Source organism: Silene latifolia, chromosome 2, assembly GCF_048544455.1.
Source record: "Silene latifolia isolate original U9 population chromosome 2, ASM4854445v1, whole genome shotgun sequence".
NCBI lineage: Eukaryota > Viridiplantae > Streptophyta > Magnoliopsida > Caryophyllales > Caryophyllaceae > Silene > Silene latifolia.
The window spans coordinates 129,012,212-129,026,916 of record NC_133527.1 but is presented as its reverse complement, the minus strand read 5'-3'; positions in this window follow the sequence as shown (position 1 = coordinate 129,026,916).

The following is a 14,705-nucleotide window of genomic DNA, read 5'->3' as shown; positions in this document are numbered from 1 at the left end:
AAGTCTTCCATTTTGTGTTAGACGAAGTCTAGTAGCTTTGATAGTTTTAGCTGTAGACCGTATGAGAACCTTGTAATTCCTTTTATTAGTTTTGGTTTGAACATGTAATCACTTAATCTATAATTACTTTAAAAGTACGTTTCTTTATTGTCTTATGATATTCAGTACCTCGGGCAACCGAGATGGTAGTATCCTTATACCTGAGTGGTCCTGGTAAGGCACTTGGAGTATGGGGGTGTTACAGTAAAGCCAACCTATAGGCTACCTCTCCAACTCTCTCGAGCACCTCATACGGTCCAATGTACTTAGGACTAAGCTTGCCCTTAAGCCCAAACCTCTTAACACCTTTCATCGACAAAACCTTAAGAAAAACCTTATCGCCAACCTCAAACTCAATCGGCCTATGCCGTAAGTATGCATACGTCTTCTGTCGATCCTGGGCTGCCTTAAGCTTCTCACGAATCAACCTCACTTGCTCAATCGATTCTTGAACCAACTCTGGGCCAAGAACGATAGCCTCACTAGAATCTTCCCAACACAAAGGACTACGACACTTCCTTCCATAAAGTGCCTCAAACGGAGCCATCTGAATACTAGCTTGGTAACTGTTGTTGTAGGAGAATTCCACAAGCGGTAAACTCTTCTCCCAACTAACGTGAAACTCCAAAGCACAAGCTCGCAACATATCCTCGAGCGTCTGAATCGTACACTCAGTCTGACCATCAGTTGTAGCGTGAAAATTTATACTCATCTTAAGCTCACTACCCAAAGCCAACTGAAGCTTCTTCCAAAACTGAGAACAAAACCTCGGATCACGGTCAGAGATGATATCCTTAGGAACCCCATGAAGACGAATGATCTCACGTTGATAAGCATTCGCTAGTTCCTCGAGACTCCAAGTCTCCTTCATCGGAATGAAATGCGCGACCTTAGTCAACCGATCAATCACGACCCAAATCGTATTCATTCCTCTCGGCGACCTCGGCAAACTCATGACGAATTCCATCGAAATTGAATCCCATTTCCATGTGGGAATCTCCAAAGGTTGCGGTACACCACCAGGTCTCTGATGTTCAAACTTGACCTTCTGACAGATCAGGCAACGACTCACAAACTCAGCGATCTCTTTCTTCATACCCGGCCACCAAAACTTTAGCTTCAGATCCTTATACATCTTATCACCACCAGGATGAACCGAATAGGGAGTACTATGAGCCTCCTTGAGAATCTTACATTTTAAGACCTCACAGCTAGGCACACACCAACGACCTTGGAATCGTAGACCATCATCATGTCCAACGTCGAAGTCTTTGGCACGTCCTTCGCTTATAGTGACTCGAACTCCTTCTAAGTATTCATCCTCTCTTTGCTTAACTCGGATCTCATGAAGGATCTCAGGTTCAGCAACCATCACACTCAAATCTAAAGTACCAGGAAGAACTACCTCAAGGCTCATCTTATGGAACTCTCGACTCAAGTCATCAGGTAACACCATCACGGATCTCATAGCATGACACACTTTGCGACTCAAAGCATCAGCAACTACGTTTGCCTTACCCTCATGATACTGCAGCTCAATCTTGTAGTCATTAAGCAGCTCCAACCAATGTCTCTGCCTCTTGTTAAGATCTCTCTGAGTGAAGATATACTTCAAGCTCTTATGATCCGTATAAAAGTTGCAAGAGACTCCATACAAGTAGTGTCGCCACAGCTTAAGTACAAACACCACTGCTGCTAACTCAAGATCATGAGTCGGATAATTCGTCTCGTGAACTTTCAACTGACGGGAGGCATAAGCCACAACCTTACCCTTCTGCATCAAGGCACAACCTAACCCAAACTTCGACGCATCACAAAAGACATCGAACTCAACGCCCTCTTCTGGTAGAGTCAACACAGAAGCAGTAGTCAACCTCTTCTTCAACTTATGGAAAGCAGCTTCACAAGCCTCAGTCCAAATGAACTTGGATTCCTTCTTCATTAACTGAGTCATCGATCTCGCGATCTTAGAGAAGTCATGAACAAACCGACGATAATACCCAGCAAGACCAAGGAAACTTCGAACCTCATTCACATTCTTTGGACTCTCCCAGTCGACCACCGCTCGAATCTTCGACGGATCAACAATAACTCCATCGCCAAATATCACATGACCCAAGAAGGTAACTTCCTTTAACCAAAACTCGCACTTTGAGAACTTAGCGTACCATTTCTGCTTACGCAGAGTCTCCAAGATAACACGAAGATGACTCTCGTGTTCAGCCTCATCTCTCAAGTAAATCAGTATGTCGTCTATGAACACCACGACACACTTGTCCAAATACTCGCTGAAAGTGCGGTTTATCTGATCCATGAAAATAGCAGGTGCATTCGTCAACCCAAACAGCATCACCACGAACTCATAGTGGCCATACCTCGAACGAAAAGCAGTATTAGGAATATCCTCATTCCTAACTGGAATCTGATGGTAACCAGACGTCAGATCGATCTTCGAGAACACACTCGCCCCACAGAGCTGATCAAGCAAATCTTCGATCCTTGGCAAAGGATACTTATTCTTGATAGTAACTTTGTTCAGCTCACGGTAGTCAATGCACAACCGCATACTACCATCCTTCTTCTTGACGAACAAAACAGGAGCACCCCACGGCGAAGCACTCAGTTGGATAAAACCCTTATCGATCATCTCCTCAAGTTGCTTCTTGAGTTCCTGTAACTCGGCTGGTGCCATACGATAAGGAGCTTTCGAAATGGGACCAGTTCCAGGTAGCAACTCAATCGAGAACTCTACATCTCGCTCAGGAGGAATACCAGGTAGATCCTCAGGGGATATCCTCTAACTTAAGCTCAACTGAAATACCCTGAACACAGCACAGATAGATCTGATGACCCTTTCTACCCATGTTAACCATCTTCATAGCAACAACCCACTTAACCGTAGGTGTAACCCTAACACCCTGATAAGAAACCCTTGAACCTGTAGGACTCTTAAGCACGATCTTCTGATCACGACACATGAACCTAGCATCAGAGCGAGATAACCAATCCATACCCAAAATCACATCAAACTCTCCGAGTTTGAATTGGACAAGGTCCGTAGGAAGGATCGCCCCTGCAATACTGACAGGTACGTCCTTGAACAGAACGGAGCAAGAAACGATCTCACCCGTAGGAAGGGATATAGAGGTATGAACGGATGATGAGGAAGAGAGTCCAGCACGGACAAAAAAGGATTCAGATACAAAAGACATCGATGCACCCGTATCAAAAAGAACAAAAGCAGATAAAGAGTGAACGAGAAAGGTACCCGTAACCACATCTGGATTAGCATCAGCCTCAGCACGACTCATAACAAACACACGACCAGTCTTCGGAGCGTCAACCTTCGGCGCTTCCGATTTTGGTTTCTGAGGGCAATCGATCGACTTGTGTCCCGGAGCCTTACAAGTAAAATAAGTGATCGGGGCACCAGTAGCACAGGTCGTACCCGAGTGATACGCCTTCCCACACTTGTAGCATGTAAGATCCCTCTTTGCTTCACCTTGATCACGCGGAGCATACGAACGAGCCTCATACTTCTGTTTCTTCTGGGAAGTATTAGGAGCAACATAAGGCCTCTTCACGAACTTACTCTTCGCACTCTCCTCAGCCTCGGTATCAAATACTGAATCATAGATACTAAGAGCACGATCGTAAGCCTGCTGAAAAGAAGTTGAAGGAATACCAGACATCCGGACTTTAGGAGCTAGATTCTTCTCGTAGCGACGAGTCCTCGAAACCTCGTCTATAGCCACATAAGTAACGAAACGTGACAGCTTTACGAACTTGTTGGTGTACTCCTCAACGGCCATGGAACCTTGCTGTAGACGAAGGAACTTCTGCTCCTTATGCCAACGCATCTCCTCGGGATAAAACCTCTTCTTCAGCGCCTCAGAGAAAACAGCCCAACCATAACCTGGTTGAACTTCCAGACCAGCTCTAGCAAGAGCCCACCAGTTGTCGGCCTTGTCCTTCAGATAATAGGTGGCGATATCCACCTTGATCCTCAGGACAACCAGTAGCGAGAAACGGCTTCTCGATCTCTCAAATCCAAGCCTCCAAAGCAGTAGGATCATTCGCACCATCATAAGTAGGAGGATGATGACGAGCAAAGCGGTCAAACACAGTCTGCTGCGGATGGTTGTTGTTGTTATTGTTGTTGTTGTTGTTGTTGTTGTTGAGATGGTTGGTGAAACCTTCGGCCATAGATGCCAAAGCGGCCTCTAGTCTCCTGATGCGATCTGCATCAGACTCACCGTTTACGTTGCGCACCATCTGCAAGAACGAAATCTCGTTATAAGTGGTAGAACCAAAGTACCACTCCAAACAACTACTCATACACTTTTCAAACATAAGAAACCAACAAATCCTATTGGTTTCTACCCCATTTACTCTCACTAATTAACTAAGTCATTTACTTTAGTCATCAACTAAGTGAGAGTTGGGAGCGTGTTCGCTCTGATACCAACTGTAACAACCCGGATTATAAAACAAAGGAAAAACTTATATAAAGTAAATATTAGAGTATGATACTGATAAAAGGGTCAAGGTGGCGGAAACACCTGACCAATCCGGTTCGCTACTAAAATCCAAAACAAACTAATACATTATTCAAGGTTCTTAAGACATAAAGCAAAGTCCTAATTTATTATTAAATCTTGCCTCTCGATGCATCCCAACGAACATCATCAAGCTGCAACACCCGATCAACTTGAGAAGGGGGTTGACAATTCAGTCGGGAGTAACTAGATGCTCTCCCAGTCATGTTTACAACAATTGAATATAATCAACAATCATTAACAAATGAAATGCACAATTAGAAAACATGTGAGACTATCTATACTCATGAAGAATCAACGCCAACTTACCATGAAACCAAGACATATTAGGACAACCACCTAATCAATAACTCCCAATTAAACCACATGAGATGACACATGACAACAATCCATGTTACGACACCATGTAGAAACTTAGGATACGCAAACTCGATGTAACCATAACCAAACCAAACAACCCTCAGAGGGTATAACGAACTGCCTTCAAGCACTAAAGCGTATAACGAACTGCCCCTAGCAACAAACACAGTGTATAGAATGAACGTCGATAGAGCGTATAACGAACTGCCTCTAACCACTAGAGCATATAACGAACTGCCTCTAGATATGGAGGGTATAACGAACTGCCTCCATAGTCGGTATGAACCGTATAACGAACTGCATCCACTGTGGACCGTATAACGAACTGCATCCACACTCTGTGTAGCGTATAACCACTGCCTACATGCCTAAGACCTGGCCACACCTCTCGGCGAAACACAGAGCGTATAACGAACTGCCTCTGCTACACCGAACGACACTCGGCGAACAGAGTGTATAACGAACTGCCTCTGCTACCCCCTCCCCCCCTCCCCCCACCATAGACCATAAGAATCCCCGAAGGGTAGCGTTTGTTCATTCCGATAGTATATAACTGATACTATCGTCATCTATATAACCAACCAAATAACAAGAACACAGTATAGCTGACAGCACCAACAATGCATGAACAAACATCACGACTCAAACCATAAAACAGTGTGACCGACTGTACTACTTATCATGTGAATTGAGTAACCGAAAACATAAGCTAACACAATGTTATACTACAACTGGGTATAACTCCATATATGAAACAAATACTAATGATCAATGTTATAGTAACCTTAACCATAACAAGAACTCTAAACGTGAGGTTATACCAGCCTCAACTATAACTTCAATAAATACCTTTGAAGTTATAGTAACCTCAACCGTAACCTTGACACGAAACTCAAAATTATACTAGCGTCAACCATAACCTTGAGCCATAATCAAAGGGTTACATTAGTCTCAGCTATAACCTTGACTCGCACTTCAATGTTATAGTAGGTTCAGCTATAACCTTGAATTCATATTTCCAAGGTTATAACTCAAACAGCCATAACTTTGAGTAACAACCCAAAGTTGTACTAACTTCAGCTATCACACTTGAATCATCATCAACGTTATACTAGCTTTAGCTATAACTTTGGAGAGCACTCTTGGCCGCCTATCATGCCGCCATTACTAATTCCACTCATGACACCTATATTTAACGCATAAGCAACATACAACATGTAATTAACGCATAAAAACATATACAAACATGCGAAACATATTTAATCATGATAACAAATAATCAAACATGTACCAATCATGTAAAACAATCATTAAATCATATTAATTACATCAATTGGCATAAACACAATTAAAAGAGAAACACCTAGTTACCTATTAGCGAATAAACCCTAGAGATCGTCTTCAACGATATAAACGTCTTCTCCAGGTGCAGTCTCCACGCCTTTATTGAATCATCCACGTGCCAAAGATAACGAATCTAATAAATATACTAACTATATATATATATATATATATATATATATATATATATATATATAAACTATAAAAACTATAAAACTATGCGAAAACATAAAACTTACAAAGAAGATAGATAGAACCAAGAAGTAGGATCGATCTAAGCACGAAGAAAGATGAAGAACGAATAAGAAAGGGAGGATGCACGAAACCCTAGTCGAGAAACGCGCGGCACAAGGGAGGAAGGGGGCACACAAAAGCCCTAAAAGAGGGGTAGGGCGTGCGGCACCAAGACAGAGAGAAGAAGGAAGAGATTAGGTTTAAGGTTTTGAGAATTATGAGAAAAGAAAAGCAAGGGTTTGGTATCCCCTCATATTTATAGAGAAGCTCATGGGTTTATTTCAAGTCTGGGCCCAAAAACATCCATCCTTTCCCACATCACACGTGAAACCCAAGGAAGAGCGAGTCTTCACAGAAATTCGAGCCCAACGAGCTGAATACGCAAAAGACGGATATTTTCCCGAAAATAAAATATAAAATATGGGAAAATAAAATTAAAGAATTATATTATGGAAATTAGGGGTGTTACATACAGGGCCTTAGAGATTGGTTATGTCCCCGGTTTTAACTCCACACTGAAATCTATCTCCCTCTTTGGTGCCAAACCCGGTATCTCATCTGGGAACACATCTGCTTAACTATCGGACTCTCCATACTATGGTCTCTCACATGACATAAGATCAACGGACACCCCTTCCTCAGATAAGACTTCAAGGTCACAGCTGCAATCAACTTAACTTTGCGTTTGACAACAAACTCACGATAAGACACACTAACTCCCTTAGGACCTCTTAAAGAAACTCTCTTTTGATGACAGTCTATCTTAGCCTTATACTTACCCAACCAGTCCATACCCACTATCATCTCAAAACCATCCAAAGGAAACTCTAACAGGTCCACTTGTAGGTCAACCTGCCCAACTCTCATAGACACACCTCTATACAACCGCCCACAAGATACAGATTCACCCGACGGTATGAACGTCTCCTCTTTTACAAACTCAAACTCTCCCAAACCCAAAAGCTTAGCATGACATGATGATACAAACGACTGTGACGCCCCCGAATCAAAAAAAATAAAGGTAAAGACTCCATTAACAAAAAAGTACCCATGATAACGAGAGCATCATCCTCAGCTGATTTCTTCTCCATCATGAACAGCTTACCACCGGTCTTCTGCCCACCTCCCTGGACAGTACTATCTGAAGTAGACGGCTTAGCAGCCGACCCCTGGTTGTTGTTCGTCACTGGTCTCTGATATGAATTACCGCCGTTGCCGTTAGCCCCACCATTATTGTTACTCTGACCACCCCGATTATTCCACGACCCGGCTGGCCTGTTACTAGTATATCTCTGAGATGGACCCTGAGAGAAACTCCCATGTGATGGTCTCTGGAAATCCCCGCTTACAGCACTGGTACACTCATGCCTCTTGTGGCCAATACCGCCACAGTTAAAGCAAGCTAACCCCCAACTGCTACTACTACTACCACCACGGCCACGCCCATAAGAAGCTCCACCGCTAAACCCCGACCCTGAAGAGTAAGCTCTCACCTGGTTATGGTCGCCCCTCTTGTAACTTAACTGACCACCACCTTCACTCTCAGCCTTCCTCTTCTCAGAAGCTCTCTCTCTGTTCTCCTTAGTTATCTCAACTAACCTTTCAGCTCTCCCAGCACGCTCATAAACTTACTTAACATCAGTAAGGACTCCTACCGACAACTTCTCCATAATCTTGGGTGTTAACCCTTTCTCAAATCCCAATGCCAAGTTCTCTTGGCTCAGTCCCATATCATCTGCGTACCTCGACTTCTCGTTGAACTTATGATAATACTCAGCGACTGTCATATCATAAGTCATCTTAAAGTCATCAAACACCTCTCTCAGCTTTCTACGCACATGCTCTGGCACAAACGCTCGCCTCATAGCCCTCTTGAACTCATCCCACTATATAGCAGTTTACCCCTGTTTCACATATAAGTCCAGAGCACTCACCCTAACCTTATCCCACCACTCTCCAGCTGCTTCCCGCAAGTAGAACGCAGCTTGTTCCACACGAAGTTCCTATGGGCAATGAACTAAATTGACTAGGTTCTCCATCTCTCTATGCCAATTATCCAGCAGAATTGGCGCACCCATGCCCATGTACTCTGTTGGATTAAACCTCACTATATGTATACTCATCTTGGCGTGATCTGCCCCCGCCTCTATATCCTTCCCGAATTTCCTTAAGGCCTCTGTAAGAGCATCTTGGTGCTCCAACATCTTAACAATCTCATCTACACTCATGTTTTCAGCCCTGGTATATAACGCGGTTCTCTTTGGCGGCATCTTGAAACTATATAAGAAAAGGTAAACATGAACACTCATCCCATACTCAAAGCACGGAAACAACCTGTGTAAAACCCACTCGATCGAGTATCACAACCCACTCGATCGAGTTGCCTACTTACTCGATCGAGTGCCTCGACTCCATAATCTGACCAGAATGCATCCTAAAACATACTCGACCAAGCCACCGCCTTACTCGATCGAGCTGACCCCACTCGATCGAGTGCCCAAACCTGCTCGATCGAGTACCCAAAAATAGGCTACTGTCCATAAACGTAAAGTCACCCACTCGATAAAGTCACACCCACTCCATCGAGCCTCTCACTTACTTAATCGAGTGCCCCCCACTCGATCGAGTCATGCTGACTCGTGAACTACCCGCATGCGTATCGCAATACTACCAACAAGCCATGTTTATATATATAAAACGATAAACAACAAACACAACACTTTATATATATACATACATATATATATATATATATATATATATATATATATATATATGTCTCAACCAACAATCCTGCTCCACATGTTTCTAAAATGCCACGTTATAAAACATTCATCGTATAATTCTCGATATACAATCATCATACACATTCATACTACTCCTCGTCTTTCACCATCACATTCCCCATTCTCCAAATACATTCATCCACCAATTAATTCAACACATTACTATATAGATGTACAACACACAAGGTAAGCACATAGCGTTCCCGACACACATCCCATGGTGACCGGTTTAAAGTTGTAGGGCAAGATCGCGACTTTAGGACGTCTCCCAAGTCTTTGCATTGTCTCCTGACAAATTCTACCCGAGTTCATTCTAGTTTGACTCCCTATGTTCGTTAGGTTCATTAGTTGCAAGTTTCAAGACCATCGCTCTGATACCACTTTGTAACACCCTCATACTCTAAGTGCCATACCATGATCACTTAAGGCGTGGAAGTGTTACCATCTCGGTTACCCGAGGCAATGATAATCAAATATACCATAAGGAAACGTACTTTAATAATAAAGTTTAAAGTGATACAAACTAAATCCGAAACTGATAAAATGAAAATACAAAAGGTTCTCAAATGTTAAACCAACTAGCAAAAAGAACAACGTTCGACACAGCGGAAGACTTTTAAAACAGCTCGTGATGACTCAACCCAGATATCCCATGCGCATCAATCATACCTGCTCAATAACTTCTCACCATCCTGTGGACATGGGCCACAGGCCGGTCTGTGGATTTGGGCCACCTACCGATCTGCAGTCACGGGCCACCTGCACGCCAGGCCAATCTGTGGACATGCAGAGGTCTCTTTGAAAGCCACGCTCGGCGGCGTAAAATGCTTTTGACCGGATCGCTTTAGATCGGTCGGTTTCGTCTCGGTAAAGGTCTCGAAACGATTAGAGATGTTCGGAGTTGCCACCAAGTATTTGTGGGATGCTTGGAACCCGTTCGAATCCACTTTATACCTAGGTCAACCAAGGCAAAAAGCGGTGTTTGACATAGGTACTAAAGATAAGGACTCGTCCCCCTTTTAGCATTCTATGCCTTAAAATGACTCTCGTACGCCCTGGATAAGGCCATCCACTATTCAAAGGTTCTGAGTAAGGGGTGAGGGTACGTATTGGGAAGCCCTTTAATTGGACACCCAATCCCGCCCGCATTAGCGGCCTCTACTGATCGATCGTGGTTGTCTAAGTGCAAGAGTTGATAAAACGGTGTAAATGCATGAATGCACATCCAAAAGTCTTAACCTAACATTTGAATATTTCCTAAGTCGGTTGTTTATGCATGTACCAAGAAATTGGTGTCAAAGTTGGATTTAGATTGATTTGCGTGTAAAAACGGAAATTAAACATCCATTTACCAAATTCAGGTTATGATGCTTAATAGGATCCATTTATTTGAAAAGGAAATGTATCAAATGACAAAGTGTAAAAACATAAACTTGTCAATCTGATCCGTCATGTATTCAGATTAACCGTAATCGGGATCGTCCTAGACAAGTGCTAAAAACGAGGCAGAACAGTGCCAGGCAGCCCCGTTGGGGCGCGAGCCTATTGGCGAGGGAAAGGGCTCTGCCCAGGTTTTGAAAGATGCAAACAGGCGGCCTCTTGGGGCACGAGCCATGAGCCGACCCAAGGGGGCGTCTCCTGGTTTTTGAAAAGGTTTTTTAAAACCGTATTTGTGATTAAATAATTTGCAAGTATTGTTTGCATGACTCGGAATAATTACTATTATGTTAGTAATATTCGTTGTCGGATTTGCATGTTTGAAAAGCATAGTTTACAAATAGAAATGTAAAATGTTTGATTTGAACTAAATATGTTACGTTCATTTCTTTGTAGTTTGCCAAGTTTCTCATCGTACTCGGATTAAACCGACATGGTATAAAGAACCAAGGATGATTATGAATTATGACTAATATACTTACAAATGTAAACAAATGAGAAAAATGGTAAATAAAATAAAAGGGGGTTAAAATACCCATTAAAATATAATTAACTAATAATATCATCGAGTCACGGAATAAACCGTCATGGTATAAAGAACCAAGGATGATTTTTATAATTGTCAAAATATGTTTTATCATAAAAATGAATTAAAATGGTAAATAAAAGAATAGAAATTCCTTTAAAATGTAATTAACCAATTAATATCACCGAGTCACGGATTTAACCGTCATGGCATATCGAACCAAGGGTAATTATGATCTATGGTTAAAAAGTTTGTCATAGAAATGATTTGAAACATTTGAAATGGTAAAAACCGATTAAAAATAAGAAACAAAATAAAGAGGAAAGTCGAGAACAAACACGGATGAGTCTGACCTGGACACCTACATGAGGCGCGAGCCTCCCTGCATAGCAAGGAGCTTCTGTCTCAGGCCAAAACTCGGTTTTGGCTTGTCTAACCTATGTTTGAATCGTGTTATGCATTGTTCATGCATATAAACTCATAAAAACAGTAAAGACATGAAATAGGTGAGTTGTTTACACCCTCAAACTTACGTGTATTGATATTTTGCGATGTAGACGACTTTAGAGACGGTTTTGCTCGTAGCGACTACTCACGATCAAGAAGTTTAAAAGAGAGCCTTAAAAAACGATTTTGTTTTGAAAATATGTTAATTAAAACATTTTGATTGATGAATTGAGTTGGCCAAATGGGTCTGTCGAATGCACGGCGACGGTACCAAACAATATGTGTAAGGCTTGTGTTTACGATCGGTAGGTCATAAACACGTGTCGATTTTGTGACTTAGGAAGTCGAGTCTAGAAGTTTAAGAGAGAGGTGAAGGGGCAGACGCTCGCGTGAAGATTATGGGGTATGATGGTGGGTATTTATAGATAAATGTGGGATGGTAGGTCGGTTGAGTTTGCTTGGAGGCTAAGCAGACACCCCATTGAGGTGCGAGCAAGCCTGCTATGCAATGGGGTGCCCTGTCCTTTTCAATTTGGACGTGGCCAATTCTCCATCCATTGTTTTGTTGGTTTGATTTGTGTCAATCAAATAGGATGTCGTGTAACAATATGGGCATCTAATAAGATGATTTTAGGTGTTACTTGAGGTAGGTGTTTTGTGTGCTTGACTCGGGCTTGACCCGTGTGAGTCGGGATTTGGATTTCGAGTCGGTTTTTGGCCCGGTGTCGGTTTTGACTCTATTTAGGGTCATTTTAATGGAAATGACATGATGAAAAACTTCATGGCATTATTTTTGACATTCGAGATTTAGAGTTTCTGAGTCGGTTTTGGGTCCGAAGACGGTTTCTGAATCGGTTTTGGGTCCGAAGACGGTTTTAACTCTAAATAGTGTTGTTTTAATGCAAATGAAGTTAGAAAACTTTTGAAATCTTTTTTCATATCCGAGTAGTGCATTAAACCGTCTCATGTATAGCCAATCCACGCACACATATCAAAAACACGCTATAGTCTGATCATCATCGGGTGGTTTTTGGAAGGTGCAGATACTGGGTATCTACAGAGCCCCCACTTTGACTGAGGCTTGGACAGGGCGAAAGTCAAAGTATGATCTCCAGGTCAATCGAAGATTACAGCCTGAAGACCATTGCGACGTCGAGGCGACTCAAAAGGGTTTGAGCCAAGGACCTGCCGTCGGGAAGGGCGACGTCGAGGCGACTCGGGGATTCGAGTCAAGGACCTACCGTCGGAAACATTTTAGAGTCTGTCGACTTCCGATTCGGGTAGTTTAAAGTACATTAGATTACGTATAAAGGCTCGCCAGCCATAAGAAGGAGTCAAACCTGAGGCATCTTCGGAATATGTCCTTGCATCGTATCTTGTTTGCGGACAATAGCTCGCCAGCTTGTGAAAATGAGTCGTAACCGAACCATCTTCGGGATACGTCCTTGGGTTGTACCTTGTTTGCGGACAAAGGCTTGCCAGCTTGTGTAAAGGAGTCATACCCGAGGGATCTTCGGGATACGTCCTTGGGTTGTATCTTACTTGCGGACAAAGGCTCGCCAGCCATATGCGTTGTAAGGCTCGCCAGCCATCTATGGTCGAATGATCGACTGTGGAAAATAGCATGTGTGAGATCCATTTCAAAATCGACACTCGCTGGGGAGTTAGAAACTTCTCAGGACTCGCCGGGGATATGAGTTGCTGCTCGTTGGGAGGTAGCGTATGTCATGTAACCGACGGGGTTAAAGCCCTTGGACATGACGGGTCAGCATTTGTTGGGAAGAATCCAGTACTCAGTTGAAGTGAGTTCTTCTTCTCCAGATTACCTATATGGTTAGAGGCCACACGAATACGCAGTCGCATAGATAATCACGTAGGCACGCAAGCATATAAGCACATAAGCATGTGAGCAATTAGCATATAAGCAACTAGCATGTATTATCCCACGTGAGGGGAGATAGAAGCTTTGAAAAGTTGTGAGATTTGATAAATTGGAGACACGTGACCGTTACGACATTGACGCACACAGACGCATACTGACAGACTGACAAATAGGCGGTCGTGGATGCGACACAAACTTAGTAGCGACATGACACGGGGGTTACTTTGACAGACTTTGCCAATGTAAGTGCAACTCCTTAGCCAAAAGAGGGTGACAACGCGCATTAGATTCTTGAGGTAGAAGGTCCGCTCGGCTGGGGAACACGAATTGATTATCTTCTCCAGACATCTTTGCCTTCGTTTGCTTGTTTTGAGATCCCTTCTCGAGTTTTGATGATTTGGAGAGCGGAACCAAGACCTTGTCATCGTCTGAACCGAGCATTAGGCTATGGGCGATTTTATTTTGGAATGTAGTTGGGACTCAAAAGATGTATGGGGATAAAGGATGGGTGGCGTCTCGAAAGAGAAGCCCCCCAGAGTGATAAGGTGGGAATTTGACAAAAGGAGGAATGGATGATATCTTAAGGAAGAAGCCCCTAGTAAAGAGGTATAAGGTTAATTTTTGCAGCTGGGTGGGCTGCTTTTGAGGATTGATGTTGATGGTTGAGATTGAAATGGGTGTGCGGTTGTGTCCTTGTTGGGGGACTACCTACGTATTCGAGTGTTTGTGAAATCAAACCAGATTGTAGTTTTGAGCTGGTTATTGAGGATTGAAAATTAGAAATGTTGTGAAAGGAGTATGCGGTTGTGCCCTTGTAATAGGACTGCCTATGTATTCGCGTGTTTGTGAAATCAAACCAGATCGTAGTTCTGAGCTGTGTGTGCAATGGGTTGCAAATTGAAGGTGTGAAAATTGAACGTGTGTGGGGGTGTGGTTGTGTCCTCGTAATAGGACTGCCTACGTATTCGCGTGTTTGCGAAATCAAACCAGATCGTAGTTCTGAATGTGTGTGCCTAAGCGAGTTGTTAGGACTTTGAGTGATTTTGAGGTGTATGGTTGTGTCCTTGAAGGACTGCCTACGTATTCACGTGTTG